This window comes from Haliaeetus albicilla, unplaced genomic scaffold, assembly GCF_947461875.1.
Source record: "Haliaeetus albicilla unplaced genomic scaffold, bHalAlb1.1 scaffold_158, whole genome shotgun sequence".
NCBI classification, from domain to species: Eukaryota; Metazoa; Chordata; class Aves; order Accipitriformes; family Accipitridae; genus Haliaeetus; species Haliaeetus albicilla.
The window spans coordinates 70,796-77,000 of record NW_027212415.1 but is presented as its reverse complement, the minus strand read 5'-3'; the positions used below and the strand labels follow the sequence as shown (position 1 = coordinate 77,000).

General features: G+C 56.7%; 1 long non-coding RNA gene across 1 annotated transcript; it reads left to right on the top strand.

Moving 5' to 3' along the window:
- Positions 1-4,804: 4,804 nt before the first annotated feature.
- LOC138684023 (uncharacterized) lies at positions 4,805-6,184 on the top strand. The gene is made up of 3 exons (XR_011323497.1): positions 4,805-4,830; positions 5,445-5,892; positions 6,067-6,184. It is a non-coding gene; the product is annotated as an uncharacterized lncRNA (long non-coding RNA).
- The last annotated feature ends 21 nt before the right edge of the window (positions 6,185-6,205 follow it).

The window sequence follows — 6,205 nt, the reverse complement described above, 5'->3', positions numbered from 1 at the left end:
GGGACAGGAGCTGCTGCGGCAGGCATGTACTGCCGCCGTTGACCAGACGCGGGACCTGCAGCGGCAGCTGGCCGAGGAGATGGTGAGGCCCAGCAGGAGCGGCAGGGAGGCCCGAAGCAAGCTCCAGGACGTCCTCAGCAAGCTACAGTGGGAGACGGATGGCTACCAGCCCGCCCGCATCCGCCACCTCCAGAACCAGCTGCAGCTGGAGAGGAGACTCTTCCTCAAATACATCCTGCAGCGGTTCGAGGGCGAGCTGCCTGCCTCCCCCTGCACGGCCCAGCCCGAAGGCCCTCCTGGGCACCAGGGCCATCAGGAGACGCAGAGCTCCTGCTCCTCTGGCAGAGAAGGGCCCCAGGCCCCGGCGGCACCCCAGGAAAGACCGCCGGAAAGCCGCAGCGCTGGGCAGCAAACAACGTGCAAGGCTGTGGCAGATGCTCAGCTCCAGGTGCCGGAGGGGCAAGACCTGGTGCTCCTGAAGCAGAACAGCCGCCTGCGGCGCCTTCTAGAAGACCTGGAGAGGCAACAGAGTGCCCTTGAGATGGAGAACCGCCTCCTGAAAAAGGAAGGCTCTCCAGAAGCGCGCAAGAAGGCAGAGAGGCTGCAGCAGATAAATGCTCACCTAGCTGCCCTCGCCTCGCGGCTGGAAGAAAGATCCAGGCAACTGCAGGCGACCACTGTTTGCCTGATCAACACTCAAGTGCCACTGCCCATCCAAAGCCCCACCGAGGAACCGTGCACGGCATCGCTTCCTCAGCAGAGGGGTGGAGAAATGGGAGAGCCTGCTGGAGCTTTGCTGGCACAAGACAAGCAGCATGACTTCTCAGAGAAGGCAGCTGAGGAGCTTCAGGCCCAAGTGGCTGCAGGTGAAGAGGCCTCTGATCATGTGAGCGCCCACAGCCGAACCGGCGAGGAGTTAGAGGTGCAGCTCTCGGAGGTGACAAATGAAAACACCCGCCTGGCTGAAGAAAATGCTCGCCTCCGTGGGCAGATGGGTTTGACAGAACACGTTCGAGCTGAAAATGCCGACCTGAAAGGGCAACTGGCGCGAGTGGCAGCGGAGCGAGATGCTGCCATCCAAATGAAGGTCTGTCTTCAAACCCAGCTGGAAGAGGCAGAGCGCAAACTGGAAGCCATGAGAGAAATGGCAGAAAGGAGTCAACAGCTGGAGAAGGAACTTGAGGAGACAAAGTTAGCGCTCCAGAGGAAAGAAGAGCAAGGCAAGTGTTTGCCGAGGGCTCAGGCAGAAGCACACGGGGAACACCAAGAAACCCTGCAACTGTTTCGAGCCCAGCTGGTTTGGTATCAGAAGCTAAACGAGCAACACCAGCAGCTACTTCGGGAACTTGAATGGCTGGAAAGAGAAAGATCCAAGCGTATCATTTCCAGGCCGCGCCAGGCTAACGGGGCTGCAGACAAGGAGCCCATCCTCCTGGCGGCTATGAGAAAACAACCGGCGGAGCTGCGAGCATTCGTAGCTCGATACAGCTACGATCCGTTCAGTGGTCCCAATGAGCGGCCTGAACTAGAGCTTCCTCTAGTTGCTGGGCAATACGTGTACATCTTTGGAGACGTGGATGAAGACGGCTGGTACGTGGGAGAGCTGACCGACGGCACAAGAGGCTTCGTCCCCTCTAATCTTGTTGAAGAAGTTTCAGATGACGGACAACCTGATGACACCGGAGTCTGTCCAGAGACAAGTGATTGGTAGCAGGACACAGATGATGTCTGTCCTGTCTTCTTATATGTTCTTATTAAATCTTTTCCTAACGATCTCTCTGCACAACCTCACTCTCTATCCTGTGTGGATGTGTACTGAAAGGACTATGTGCCAGCTACTGGGGGGCTTGGCGTGGGTGGACTGGGTGCCAGCTACTGGAGTCAACCGGGGGGTGTAGGCACCCCTGGCTTGTGGTGCCAGCTACTGGCGTGGGTCCCAGTGCAGCCGGGCCCTGGCTGGGATATCAGGTGGGCAGAGGGTCTGTGCTGGGTGGCTGTGGGGTTCCTGCACCACGAATGTGTGAGTGCTGCACGTTTGCAGGGAGCACCAAGACGGACCAGTCAGCAAGTAGGCGACTCGTGGGGTGGGTCAGAGGGCCGGAATCCAGGCAGGGGTACTGGCAGGGCAGAGAGGCCGTGCCGGTACTCTGGGGATCCGTGAACATGCGTGTGCTTGTGAACGCACAGCGTGTTGTGTGTGTGCCTGCACTAGTGACCTCCTGTCTCTGGCAGCCCAAGAGGAGGAGGGGACATGGCTGTCTCTGTGTTTTGTGTGAGTCCTCCATGTGGGTACTGTTGACGGCAGCGCCTCGTCTGTGTGACTGGCCGTGTCAGTGTCCTCTCCGCAGGTGTGTCTGTGCGTGTGCATCTCTGGGATGCGTGCTCAGCTTCGCTAGAAGTTGCACCTGCAAGCGGAAAAGTGGCAGCTGCATCCCTCAGCCTGAGCAAAGGCTCCAGATCCCCAGGCACCGGGCTGGGCTCCAGCAGCCAGGCAGGACTGTACTGGTGGTACTGGTCTGGGCTCCAGGGGCACGGTGGGAGGGGTCCTTGGCTGCAGTGCCTGGAAGCGGTGGCCAGTCTTGACATCCCTTAACACTGTGGGTCTGTGGGATGCATGGGGGGATCTGAATCCTGCCTCATCCCCAGGGCTTCCAGCTGGGGATGAGATGTCTGCATTGCTTCAGCTGAATCCCCGCCCAGCCAGAGCGTTTAACCAACACCTCCCTGTCACTGCCTGTGTGTCCTTTTTGTTATGGGCCAAGAATATCCGTGCCCAGAGGGGAACATCTACACCTCTCATAGACATCTGTGCTCTGGTAGGACAAGCCATGCTTTTGGAATCGCTCTCTCTCCACTCTTTAGAGAGGGACAATTGGCGATTACTGCAGTCAGCTAAAAAGTCCATTCCCCAAGGGTGACTCCGCTGCCTTTCAGGAGCTGAGACATCTGCAGGGAGCCCAGGAGAGGCAGAGAAAGTGAAGCCTTGGGCTGGTCCTCTGCTCCTGAGCTGGGCCGGGCTCCTGGGACGGAGGGAGCTCCCAGCAAGTGGGCAGCGCTTTGTGAGAGACAGCTCTGCCCAGGAGCAGCTCCCCTGCGAAGCACAGCAGGGCTGAAGGCACTGCCTGCAGGTAGTGAGGGGAGACGAGCGAGGTAGAGAGAGGTCAGTGGGAGGACAGCTGAGCTCCCAGTGTGGGAGAAGTCTTCCCAGGACTTTACACGGTAAGGCTCCAGCTGCAGGGCAGTGCACATGTGTGAGTTTCCTGGAGGAGTCTCCAAAACCTGCCACGTCCAAAGCATCTGTCAGAACAACCCTCACAGTTTGTCCAGTTTGTAGGAAGACGTGCTGCTGAGCAAGGCTTCCCTGCTGCATTGTCAGAGGGACAGGGCACAATGGCTGCCTTCTCCCGGGTACGGCTGCAGAGCGTCAATGTGGTTTGTGACAAAAGAATGCATATCAAGAAAAGAGAGATAGTAGAGATACTAATGAACATTCTTTAGCATAAGTTGTATCAAACGTGTAGTGTCCAACCACGCAGAATCACTAGAAAAGGGTCAACTAGTGGACAAGTGAGGAAGACTATCAAAGACCACCAGAGGACCCCTGAAGATCACCAAAGATCTCGAGTGCGCCTGCGCCAAGGACATTTACGTATATGACTGAGTTCCTGGAATTCAGATGAATATGTTATTTGTTTCCAGGAAAAATCGTGAATATGTATGTCCATTCTGTATATAATCTCAACTGTTGAAAGAATTGGTATGCACGATAGGTGGAACGATCCCCCGTGCATCCAGCGATGCAATGAAGAATGCCTGCTTTCTAAAACTCCAAAATTGAGTCTTAGAGAGTTTCTGAAGTGCCGACTTCTGGTAACACTTGAAAGGTCCCTTCCAAGCCAAACTATTCTATGATTCTAGAATTCTATTATGTGGCTTCTTGTGGCACTTTGCATGTTAACGAGGCCTTTGGTGCCAAGTTCCTGAACTGCAGATATTGAAAGAATGAACCAGCCTAGAAGGAAGCAAAAGGCTTCCTGAGGTCCATCCAAGTGTGGGGAGTGAAGGGGAGGACGAGAGGCAGGTCAGCTCATGGAGCATGTTGAGCACCGTCTAGCCACGCCACAGCAGAGGGCATTCCCCATCTCCCCGGGTGAGGCACGCGCACATGATGGAAACCTCTCCTTTGTTCAGAGTCCTTCAGTCACGTTCCCAGGGCAGACCTATTCCTCCTCCACCCACAGACATCAACGGCTTCCCATTTCTGGGTTCGCACATGGTTGGAAGGATGCGCTAAAACCCTCAACCGCCGCCTTGCTTCTTGCCGAGTTCCCTCCACCCTCTTTGGCATCCCTACGCGCTGCCAGTCACTGCCCAATCACTAACTGAGACGTTAAGAAGCTCTTAAGGCTTTCCATCTCATTGTCAGGGGATGACCACGTTTCTCCAGTCACCATTCATGCATGCTAAAAACCCCAGCTGAGGAAGCACATCTTGTGGAAGGGAGAACCTCCCCGAGGCCCCTTTGTGCTTCTTGAGGTCTAAGCAGCAGTGACAAGTGCGGACAGTGACCCCCCACCCCGGGCAGGCGGGGGAACCAGGCTGGAGGGAAAAGGCCTTCCCTGAACAGGTGGTTCTTGGTCATGTTTCTCTGCAGATCACCCGTGCCATCTCCGAGGTGGTGCTTGCCCTGAGGAGCACGGAGGAGCTCAGGCAACTGCTTCCCCACCTCCTTCCCAGCCTGCTCAGGTGGGCCAGTGAAATGCTGGGTGGGGAGAGGCAGCTTTTGCTCATGACCAGCTGGAAACAACTGCATGTGGAGAAGCCGTGCAGGTAAAGAGCCGAAGGGGCAGATGGAGGGGCTGGCTTCAGTTCCCCGTGCCAAGGCATGTGCCTTTGTGGGGCTGAGGGAGGGCTTGGCCTGCCCCACTTCCTAGATGTGGAAAGCGGTCGTCGTGGTTGGTTTTACTTCTGTTCCTTCATGGAGAAACTCCAGCTCCCAGGCAGGAAGCTCTTACGCAGCTCATACTGCGGACGGCCGTCCTCTTGCCTCCTGCATCCCCTTGTGTGCACAATAGCATTGCACTCCCTCAACGGACCCCCGCTGGAGCAGTGACTCTTGCGGGCACTGGTGTCATTCTTGGCCAAAGGCTGGTGGGAAGAGGTATGAGGTGTTGGCCTTGGTTGACACCTAGCGTGGAGTCAGTCTAGAGGCGTGGCTTTTCTTCTGCTTCGGTGGGTCTGGGGCATGAAGAAAATGCCAGTGTCGTTAGCTGCAGTCTGGAAGGCTGTGAAGCGTCATCCCAGGGCTATTTAGCTCTGCTGCAGATCAGTCTTCCCCTAACCTGCTGCGATTTGAGAGTTCTTGGGGTTTCTGGCGGTGGTGCTGTTTGGACTTGTTTTGTTTGATTGGGTTTGTTTATTTTGCGCTTTGCTTCTTTTGCCAGGATTTTCCTTTCAGCTGTCGAGTTGATGCTGGGCAAATGCATGGCGCAGAAATGGACGCGGCTGCTCGTGAATCGGGGAGTGTGGGCTCGCCTGGAAGACCCCGTGGCTCACCCTGAGGGGGTGCGTCTCCTGACCAGGTAAGAGCCCCAGGGATGCATCTGGCCAACTCCTGCAGGGCTGTGCCCAGGGAAATGGCCGCTGGGACCCTCCCGGCGTGCCCGGGAAGCCGTCAGGAGCTGAAGAATAGTGTCTGCATCGGCGCAAGTGAATTTTGGAGGCCCGGCCTGTGGCCTTCCTGCGTAACTGTGTGTCCCTCGCTTGTGACCCCTGCGCAGCGTCCTGCTCAACACTGGGCTCGTCTCCCGCTCTCTGGTGAAGAACCTCTTGCCGTGGCTGAATTCCTGCTCAGTTAAACTGCGGATGACAGCTACAGCTTTCTTTGCTGAGGTAAGGCAGGAGATGGGGAAGGAAGGGGTCAGAGGACTTTTACTGAGATACTGCTGCTTGGGATGTCTTTTTTTGTGGGAAGATCCCTGGCGAACGGGTCCCTGGAGCGGGGTGGCCAGGGGAGCACCTGGCCGGGACCAGGTCCCCACGGCGCTGCCTGTGGTGTTGTTCCAGATCTCTCGGGACCGCAGGACGACAGGGACCTCCGAGCGAGGCAGGCACTAGAGGAATCCCTCCGCAATACCTGGCCCCAGCCAGCACCACGGAGTTAATTAAAGCTCATCAAAAGACACCGAAAGGGGAGTGTATCTGT